Source organism: Hipposideros armiger, unplaced genomic scaffold (genome assembly GCF_001890085.2).
Source record: "Hipposideros armiger isolate ML-2016 unplaced genomic scaffold, ASM189008v1 scaffold_92, whole genome shotgun sequence".
In the NCBI taxonomy this organism is placed as follows: domain Eukaryota; kingdom Metazoa; phylum Chordata; class Mammalia; order Chiroptera; family Hipposideridae; genus Hipposideros; species Hipposideros armiger.
In genome coordinates, this window is record NW_017731442.1 from 2,783,340 (window position 1) to 2,793,871 (window position 10,532).

General features: G+C 40.4%; 1 protein-coding gene and 1 long non-coding RNA gene across 2 annotated transcripts in view; one reads left to right on the forward strand and one right to left on the reverse strand.

Annotated features, from left to right (window-relative positions):
* STARD9 (StAR related lipid transfer domain containing 9) overlaps positions 1–10,532 on the forward strand; it is a 110,754-nt gene that overhangs the window by 18,740 nt on the left and 81,482 nt on the right. The window lies entirely within an intron of this gene.
* LOC109384031 (uncharacterized) lies at positions 1,463–2,249 on the reverse strand. Its single transcript, XR_002124334.1, has 3 exons — positions 2,078–2,249; positions 1,631–1,708; positions 1,463–1,532 (listed from the first exon to the last, which is right to left on the reverse strand). It is a non-coding gene; the product is annotated as an uncharacterized LOC109384031 (long non-coding RNA).

A 10,532-nucleotide genomic window follows, 5' to 3' on the forward strand; every position in this document is an offset into this window, starting at 1 on the left:
CTGCTTTCTCATTAGTCTACCCATGGGACATCTTACAGACCTGTTCTTGATCCAGGTGTTAGAAGTGTTCTTATTTTAACATTTAAGCTACTTTCTTGTAGAAAAATAGCCGCTAGGAGCATATTACTGGTTTTTCTTTCTGGAGGTGCCCATTGAGCTTTATTGAGACTGCACATGTCCAGATGTTTCCTTGCCGTGAGAGAAAGAGTACGTGCTTCATACTGTTTGGGAACACAGATGTAGAGAGGCTGGGGTTCTGCCTTGCTTCTCAAAGTGTGGACCTTGGTATTGTCTAGAGCTTGTTAGAAATGTGTACTTTCAGAACCAACCCAAATGTATTGAATCAAACCTGCATTTTTAGAGATCACCAGGTGATATATATGCACGTGAAAGTAATTAAAGTTAGAGAAGCAGATTTAGATCCAAGAGGTCTGGGGTAGAGTTTAAGATGCTGCTGGGTTGAGGACCACATGTTTAGTAACAAGATTCTAAAGTACATGATATATTACACACCTTAATTTATACAACTCTGAATTGATGACTGCTTTTCCAAAAGTCCTGTTAACTGTGCTTTTGCTTTGCCTGTAAAATGTGCATTATTCCCTGATCAATATGTCCCTTCTTGTCTGATGGCTGACTCAAGAAAGAAGCTGTGTTAGACTCCGACATATCTACTTACATAACTGCCATCTCAGACAAACCTTGATGGCTTTGGTCGAGTGGAACAAGTTGTACATTATGTGATTTAAATAGCCTTGGTTTTCTTATCTTTCAAGACAGAGTAATAATTCCCCACCTACAAACATCACTGAAATATTGTTAGAATACAATGAAGCATTAGGCTTGAGAGGACTTTGGAAAAAATTAGAAACATTAAATAAATATCAGTTGGTATTACTACTACGATATTCTCTGTTGTTTCTGTACCAAGAAAGATAGTCTCTTTGCAATTTTTTATGAAAGTATCTTTTGCTCTTAATTCTTTAATAAAAATATTTTTCTTCTAAAATACTGTGATTTATTAATTTTTAAAAATAGGAAATATATGCACATGGCAGGAAAAAAGTATAAAAGGATATACAGTGAAAATTAAATCTCTTTTTTTTTTTAAAGATTTTTATTGGGGGGATGGGAACAGTGCTGGGGAATTGGGGAAGGGGAACAGACAAGTTGCTGTCCTTTTGNTTTTTTTTTAAATTTGATTTTAATAAGAACTGTATTTGTTTCTCTGGCCATTCTGTCTTTTGAGAACCCAGAAAAGGGTTCTCCTCAAGCCAACATTCCCCAGAAGCAGCCTCATGCTGCAGAAACTAGAGTGTTCTCAGTTGCATCTGGCTTTGTGGCTTCTCTATTCCCCCATGTTTTGGTATTCAACAAAATAACCCATCTCCTCATTAAGATAAGGTGGTACAGAAGGCAGTGATAGAAATGAAATAGAGTGAAATAAATCAAACATGGAATACCTTGCTTTTAGCTAATTCCGTTTCCAAATTGCATTTTTCTTGTGCTATTTCTTTCTCTGTTTTATTAACCTGCCCAAAGAGGGAAAAGAAAAATAAATGGGTCAATGTGAAAGCAGCTGACAGGCTCTCCTATAGCAGACACACCCTGCATATCAATTAATACCTACACTGCAGAGATAGCACATCCTCTCAGAAAAGGGGCCACTCAGGGAGTCTCTGAGGCAGAGCAGACTTCACAAATAGCCCTGAAATTAGAAAGACACGTCTGCATGTCAGACTCTGCTGGTTCCTTCCTAACTCGGAAGATAGGGCTGCTCCCCCTTAGCCTACATTGTTCCCCTCCTTCAGGGAAATCCATTTTTAAAATCTGACCCCTTAAAGAGGATGTGTGAACTATTAGTTAACATCCACTAATGCTGTATAGGGGTATATGCTATTTGGCATAGACTACTTTCCATGCTAAAAGGCATAGATTAGCCACCTAAAGATTTCTTTAATGGGCAAATCAGACAAACTGCATCTGGGTTGTATTTCTTGTCTGTTGCATTTAGAATACAATTTTAAATAAGATGACCACCCCAACCGGGAGCTAACATAATTCTGTCTTTACCTACCTCTCTCTGAAGCCTTTCATTCTCTTCCAGCACAGACGTCTTCTCTTGCCTTGATGCTTCCAATTCACCTTTCAATCTTGCAATAGTTGATTCTAGCAGCTCTTTTTGCATTGCTGTCCTCTTTTCAGCATCCTGTACTTTCTGGATATACTGGTTATGCTCAAGGATTAAATGGTCCCTGTAAGAAGAGAATAAGGAGATATGAAAGCTAAATGAGAGCTCTTTAACAGAAAGGCTAAGTGTTCTCATAGGATATATCTCCTGCCTCAGAGCAGTTATCAAAATGTTCTAACAAAACTAGTTAGCTGAGGGCAGGGTCTTTTTGCAACTGGCACTGTAAATGCAGGATTAAACGTTTTCTTTTTTTTTTTTTTTTTTTTTTTTTTTTTTTTTTTAGCTGAGCCATCCTGCCACCTGTTAGCAGCTCAGCTTGGGCTGGGCATTGAACCGCTGTTCCTCAGAGGTCAAACTCTTGAGCGAGCTCTTAAGCTTTTTATGTCTTAAATTTACAGTAAGTTATTTGTAGGCAGCATATATGTAATTGGGTCTTGCTTTGTTTTCCTAATCAGACCATCTCTGCCTTTCAATTCGGGTTATTTAGACTATTTACATTTAGTGTAATTACTGATATAGTTATGACAGTCAATTTGCTATTTGGTTTCTATTTGTCCCATCTGCTCTTTGTTCTCTTTTTGTATTTTTCTGCCTTCTTTTGGGTTGAGTATTTTTTATGATTCCATTTTATCTTTGTTGGTTTATTAGTTATAAATCTTTGTTTTGTTAGTGGTTGCTTTAGGGTTTATAGTATACAATTCTAATATATCATAGTCTACCTTCAAGTTATAATAGACTACTTCCCCCATAAAATGAGATACACTGGAATACTTCTGTTTCTCCTTTCTCAGACTTTTTATGTCATACTTTTTATGTCTGCATATGTTGTAAATTCCATAATACATTATTAATAATTTTGTTTAAACAGTAAATTATCTTTTATTTATTTTAAAGATTTTTATTAAATACTCGTATAGCTAACATACAATATTATCTTAGTTTCAGGTGTACACCATAGTTATTCAACATTAATATATCTGAAGAAGTGATCACCATGATAAGTCCAGCAACCATCTTACACTGTACCATGCTATCACCATATTACTGACTGTATTTCTTATGCTGTATATTACATCCCAAAGACTTATTTGTTTTGTACCTGGAAATTTGAACCTCTTCCTCACCTTTTAAATTTTTTCAATTATAGTTGACATTCAGTATTTTATATTTTAGGTGTACAGCTAGTGGTTAGACATTTATATAATTTAAGAAGTGATCCCCCTGACTAGTCTAGTACCCACCTGACACTGTATACATCGTTTTTACCATATTATAAACAGTAAATTATCTTTTAAAGAATTTAAATAATAAGAAGAAAATCTTATCTATATTTACTGATTTAGTTACCAGTTCTGGTACTTTTCATTTCTTTTTGTAGATCCATATTTCCATTTGGTGTAATTTTCCTTCTGTCTGTTAGTCTATAACTTTATTTCAGCTATCATATTTTAGACACTGCAAAGAGGGAGACTGTGTTTGATTTATATCCCACAGACCATATAGCATTAAGTCTGGTGTCAGCAGATGACCCACACTGGTTTATGATTTGCTGTATGGACTCTAGCAGAGCAAATTTAAGTTAGCATTCATCTCCTAATCCGAAGGCAGGCGGAGACTTTGCCAGACACAGTGACAGTATGCTGTGGCTTCCAGAGCATGGGCAGAAGACTTTTACTTATATTCTACAGCCAGACAGAATCCAAAACTGATAATTTATTATGAAACATTTGGGAGAATTTCACGTTGGTAGGTCTTGGTTCTCCAACATCCTTGTTGCTGTTTGCTGTTCTTTCCGAACTGCATTTTTGAGGAGAGGAGTTTGGTCTCATTTTCTTTTCCAGGTCTGAAGTTTGGGGTGGTTAGTGCCATATGTTAGCTCTAATTATTCTTTGATTTACATACATTTACATAAGCTCACCCTCTGCAAAAGTAGCTGTTTTAGAATTCTGAGCAGGTGTGGGGATGAAGAAGAAAGCAATCTGTTTATACTTTGTTCTGTCTACTTCTGCTTGGTTGGCCCCCTTTTCTCTCACCTCTCCCTTGCATCAACATTAAATTTGATGTTCCTTTTCTTTATGAAACTTCATTTAGGTTCATATAATGTGTGATTATTTTACCTTGTTCATACTTACCATTAACAACTTATAGCTCTTGAGGGAGACATATATAAAGAGATAATTACTTCACGGTGTGGCAAATACTGTAATAAATATTTTAATCAAGTGTTTGAAAAAACTTGAAGAGTGAGGTAGGCCTTTTTTGTTGGGGGCGATAGATTATAAAAAAAATCTGATTCAGAACATGATTGTTCTATTCCGGTTTGAACAGGATTTAAACCTCTCATTCTCTTCCAAAGGTGGGAAAGACATTTCTCCTTAAGACTCGAAGGTGGTGATTCACACACATAGATTTAACCACATAGTTTGGTGAGTTTCCAAAAATATCAGAGACTTCCCAAAGCATCGATATATGAGTCATTCACTAATCTTAACTTGGAGTTCACTCCTGGGTTTCATTCTAGATACCATGTAGTCTTATAATAAAATAGGTGTATGGATAATTTGATTGAGGCTGGCTACTTAGCATATTAACTTGATGTATGATCATTAGGGAGGGAGCTGGGTTCAGCGAAAACCTCTTTTCTCTCTGCAGAAAAGGCAGAGTTGATGGTTTCTCATTTTTCAAGTGTGAGGCTGAGGGGCGTGAGCTATTTATAGAATCACTTCCCCCCAGAGACTGAACACAATAGAAGCCTGAACTCAAATGGTGACCAGATGTGTCCATTCATCCCCCAGTTTGTGTTTAGAAGCTGGAAAAGGCAGAGCCCCTGGGGAGTTGGCCTCAGGGCAGAAAAGGATGGATTGACTCACTCATAAGATCATCTTCTGTATACAAATAGCCCCTTGCATCTGGTCCCCAGGAGCGGAAGAGGTAAACAGAAGAGTGTGCTCAAACTCATTTTTCTTGCTTCTCTTTCTAGAAGTGGGGGAGTATTCCTTTGTTAGTCATTTTGTTGTCGGAGAGTGGGCCCTTCTTGGCTCAAAGTCCAGGTCCTTGGCAACTCGAGCAAAGAATTGAATGAGATACCGGAGTAAAAGTAGTTTATTAGAAGAGATGGTACATTTTAAAGAAGTAGAAGTAGGCCCAAGCAGTAGAGAATGGCTTAAGGGCCAATTATTAGAAGAGAAATTATTTCAAGGAGTTTGGAGCATATGGAGCGGGCCGCGTGAAAAGGCCAGGCATAAAAGGCTCGAGAAGGAAGGAAGGAGGTCAAAAGGGAAGAAGCGGTCCAAAAAGAGACAGACTTCCCAGGACTTGGAGTTTTTATCCCTTTTTCTCTGGAATGGGCTGTTCCTCTCTGGGCATGGGACCACTTGATTGGACGTTTTGAGTGCAGAGGGGAGGTCACCTGGGCGGTCACATTCTATGGGACGTGCAGGAATGCAGAGACCCAATGCCTGCCTCTAACTGCCTGCCTGGTTTTCCCCTTGAGAGACGTGATCCCCATAAAATCTCTATGGGAAGTTGAGGGACAGGAGGTCTTTTTTTCTGTATCTGCTTCCTGCTGGGCAGGGGCGTAGAGCTGTCCCTGCCTATTGGGGGATTCACGGAACTCTCACCCTAGCTGATCTCAGATGGAAGGAAGGGGTCTCAAGCTCCGCCTGGAAGACCGCTGGCTTCTTTGGTTGCGACTGGCAATCTTGCTGGGGTGTCATCTGTATTCCTAAGGCTCTTGAATGAGGAAAAATAGATTTTAATTAATAAATCTGTTAGCTGTACAATCTATTGTTTAGGATTCTGAAACTGATTTACAAAGCAATTAAGAAGCAGGGGTGTGGGTCTTTAGTCCAGGATTCAAAAAATGGTTAGAAAAGTAATCAAAGCCAAGAGCTAAGGAACTAAGAAAACTAGGGAGGAGACTTAACATTTCTATACTTAACATTTCTATAGGAAAGAAAACTTAAAAATTTCTCAGTGGTGGGGGTGCTGCTTGGTTGGCAGGTAGCAATTTCATTGCTCAATCCTCATCTCTAGTTAGGCAGTTAGACACAATACAAATGCTTTCTGAGCCTATGTGCTGAATTGATACAGGAGGAAGAATGAATACAGCTTCCATACAGTTGGTAGAGATAGTGGTTCTGCTAGGATGAGATCTGACAGGAATGGAAACTCTCAATTACTTTTTTTTTTTCTTTACTATTCCTCCCATATTAAACTAACCCCATCTTATTTGTGGTGGTGTTGTGGTTTAAAGCTCAAATATGTAGTGGTCTCTGGCTGATACTGGTTTTCCTTTTTTCCCCCACATCAGAGACTTTAAGAAAACAGAAGCAACTTCCTCCTTCATAAGCGTCTGGAAACATTCCCATATAGTTTAAAGATTTGATTTCAGGGTTTAGAAAATGTTCTCCTGACCAACTCACTTAAGTGGGAAATAAAAGAAAATACTACTTTTTGAGAACCTGCTCTGTTCCAGGTACTGAACTGAGTACCTGACTTATTATCTCCCTCACCTTTCACAGCAACCCTGTAAAGTGTGTTATTATCCTCTCTACTGTACAGATGTGAAAACTGAGGTTCAAGGACAAGTTAGGTGACTTGTCCACAGCCACACTACTAAGAAGCGGAACTCAGAGTGAAACCCAGATCTGCTGCCTCCAAAGCCCTTGCTCTTTCCACTACTCCCTGCTGCCTGCTCTGTGTGCTAACTCCTCCTGACTGTGCGATCCTCTAATATTTTAAGTATAATATGGATTAGCTGGCAATTGGAAAACTTTGGACTGTTAAGCTTTGCATTTACTATAGGAAAGGACCCAGGAGTCATGAATAAGAACATTGTATTACTGCCTTTCTCTGACATATGGAGAACATACCTAATTTTAGTTTTGTATCTGAAGCATGTGCTCGTCTACAGGAGCAGTCAGGGTGGTTTGTTCTGAATCCCCTGAGTAGCCCTAACTGACCCAACCACTCTCTGAGACACAAAAAATAGCTCACATTTCATAGCAAAGGGATGCTTCATTTCACCTATTCTGACCCAGGGGCCAGGTTTTGAAGTGGAATTTAAAAGTGAAAACCAGAGGTGCCCAGGAAGGAGTCTGGGGTCTGTGTACTAACCTGTCCTCCAGTGTGCTCCTTTTCCTCCCCAGCACAACTCAGCACTTCCTGGTACCTCTTTTTCTGAGTAGGTCCTTTCTCATTTGTGAAGTATCCTAAGGTGTCAAGTTTAATATTGGGGAGGGAGAGAATGAATACAGGACCTACAGACTGAAGCCAGAAGAATTTTAATATAGGTTTTTGAATGAAATGAAATCATACATTATTTTCAAGGTTTATCCTAAATTCCACCAGCTTTAATTTCCAAGCAAAGAGGAACTTCATCTGCTAAGTTCAGTGTCTTCCACGTAGAAGTTATTTATTCACCAGAGAAATGAATCTGTTAGGCATTTGTCAGCTCTGTTAGGATTTTTAAAGGCTTCTTAACTGTGCTTCATTGAAAATCAGTCCCAAGTCCCTGAGTGACTGTCCAGGTTTTTGTCAGTGCATCTCTTGGTTGTCACCAGCAGGTAATTGAGCTGAGTGCTCACCACTGTCAGGGCTCTCTTGCACAATCTTAATTTTTTTTTTTTTTTGGTCTTTTGCATGCACTTTGGTAAGTGGCTGTGACAACCCTGAGAAGCACCTCTGTCAGGGCTTCGGCTAAGGCTGGAGTCATGCTTTGTTTGGAGTCTATATGAGGGAAAGAGGCACAAGATGTGCCACAAGACCAGTGTGGTTAGAGATCTTGTGATTCTGATAGTATGCAGCTCCTCTCTTCCGCAAACTAGCCTTCAGGGTTGAAGGAGGGAAGTGTGGCTGGAGGGAAAAAGGGCCCTGCCAGTGGTATGCAGGAGGCAGATGCTATTCAGATCAACATAAAACCGATCTCTTTAATTGGACCTTGGATGCTGAGGATGCTGAGGGCGGGCTGAACCCAACTATGAAACCGGGACTTTCTTGGGGGGCTCAGCTCATTGGCTTCTCCAGCATTAAGATTGGTCTCTAGAGACCCATTCAGACTAAACAATATTAAAAACAGGAAATTTGCTCCTAGCAGCATGGTTGCAGGAAAACTTTTTCCACTTAGGCAGGAATGAAACTTAAAAACAGAAACTCCATCTCCCAGGCTTGTTTTCTTCTAATGTAAAAGTATTAGCAACTCAAACTTGAAGTGGCTTTGTTCTACTTGACTGCCTCTCAGCGTGCTGCCTGACTGGGACCCATTACAGAAGGTGGTAAAGAGCCCTCGTGAACACATTCAAAAATAGGGAAACAGTGCTACATGGAGGACACTGACCTGGTGGTGATGTTCCTCTTGGCTGAAGATCAAATATGTGGAATTAATGCAGGCAGAATTTAAGGGAGACCTAGAGAATAGCCATCATTTAATTGTATTCAGCACACATTGATTGTGCATATTCTGGACTCAGCCCATTTTCAGTCAGTGTTAACTGAGTGTGTGCTGTGTGTTTTGCTTGGGTGCCATGTCACAGCTGCAGCCTTAGATGTGTGATGCTTTCCTCTTTAGTACCGAAGTGGCTTGCTCTGGTTCGCTTGTGACAGTCAGCGCAGGGCATCCCAGGACCTAGAGATCTAACTCCTGGGACTGCTGCGCTTTTGCATGATATGCTGCTGAGGTTAGTGGTGGTGGACAGGGGACATTTTGGAAGCAGGGAGCAGAGACAAAGAGGAAGCTAAGAGCTGGGGTGGGGGGAGGAGGGAGAGGGGGAATGCGCTTCTTCCTCCGCTGCGGTGATGTCACTGCCTAAATAGACCGTGTGGAGGAAGGAAGCTTCTGAAGCCCTCTGTGAACATGACCAAGGGCCCTTTCTGTTGCCCCAGCATCTGTTCACAACCTCTCTCCTCTGGCTCAGTCTGTGTGTCACGAACAAGTTACAGCAGTAGAAGAGACTTGAGCACATGTATGTCATTATTTTTGCTGGTGAGAAAATGGAACTACTCTTTAAAAAAAACCAAAAAACTTTTTATTAAAATATACAGAACAATGCATATATAAGGGTACAGCGCACATTTTCTATCCACTTGAATTTTCACAAGCCCAGCATACCCATGTAACCAGCATCTAGATCAAGAAACAATTTTACCAACACCTCAGAAACCCCCCTCGTGCTCTGTTAAAATTCATTTTAAAGCTCTTTCCTGGGATTTTTTTTCCAGTGAACGCTCTGAAATGTTGAGAAGTGAGCTGCTTGTGAATGGGTGTCTCTCATCTCAGCTCAAGAGTGGCGTTCATCATGCTACTTCCTGGTAGACCCAGCAGATGGGTCTTGTACAAATGACTGAGAATAGTCTCTGCCTCTCTTCAGACACTATTACGTAATACAGTGTGCCAGGATGATAGAGTTTGGTTGCAGGAGTTACTTTTACATGTAGTCTTAGAGTTTTCTGGTGAAGAGAGGCTGAAACACTAGTTAATGGAGACCCTGTGCAAAACAGACCCAAGAGAAATCCGGATGGTCTCCTAAAATCACCTAAGGGTACGAGTAGATAGAAAGTTTGAATGTAGGTGTAAGTCCTCCTTCTAACACTAAATTGCTGTGTGACCCTGAGCAAATTACCCTTCTGGACATCAGTATTGTCCCTAGCTAACCTGCTAATCTCTGAATCTAAGATGGGGAAATAGAGCCCTGTCAGCCTTTCTCTTCAACCTTCCCTTCTTTTTCTGACTTCCAAGACTGTATGTGGACTCCGTGAACAAGACAATGAGCCTCGTTCTCTCTTTCTCTGGTTTATTTCTGTTTATATTGTGCTTTCTTTATAGAGGGTCTTAATGTGATTCAATTGAGAGTCGTCAATATCCTATTAACCTTCTTCCATCCAGCCCTGGGCTGGTATCTAGCTACAGAGACAGATTTTGGGTTGTTCTTACTTTGTGTTACATTTATAAACTACACTGAAAGTTAAAAAGTATATCTATACTTTTTATATGTCATGCTGAACATCTTCAAAATAAAGTAGGTTAGTGGGGTTTTAGTATGTTTGTTCTTTGTCCCCCCTTCTCAGTTTCGGTTACTGCTCAGGTTGAGAACGTGCCCTATTTAATAGCTGCATGTAGGGCTGTATTACAGCCCGGTGTTGTGAGCTATTATCCACATGCCGGCAAAGCATCTGGCAAGCTTCCTAAGAGCCATGCCTGCGCTTTGGGGTAGCACCATGCTGATTCTATGGCCCACATAGTAATGGAAGGTATCTACATAAAGGGGAGCCAAAGGGCCGGCCGAGTGGCTTGGTTGGTTAAGAGCTCACTCAAGAGTGAGAGCTCTGAGGGGCCATCCGAGTG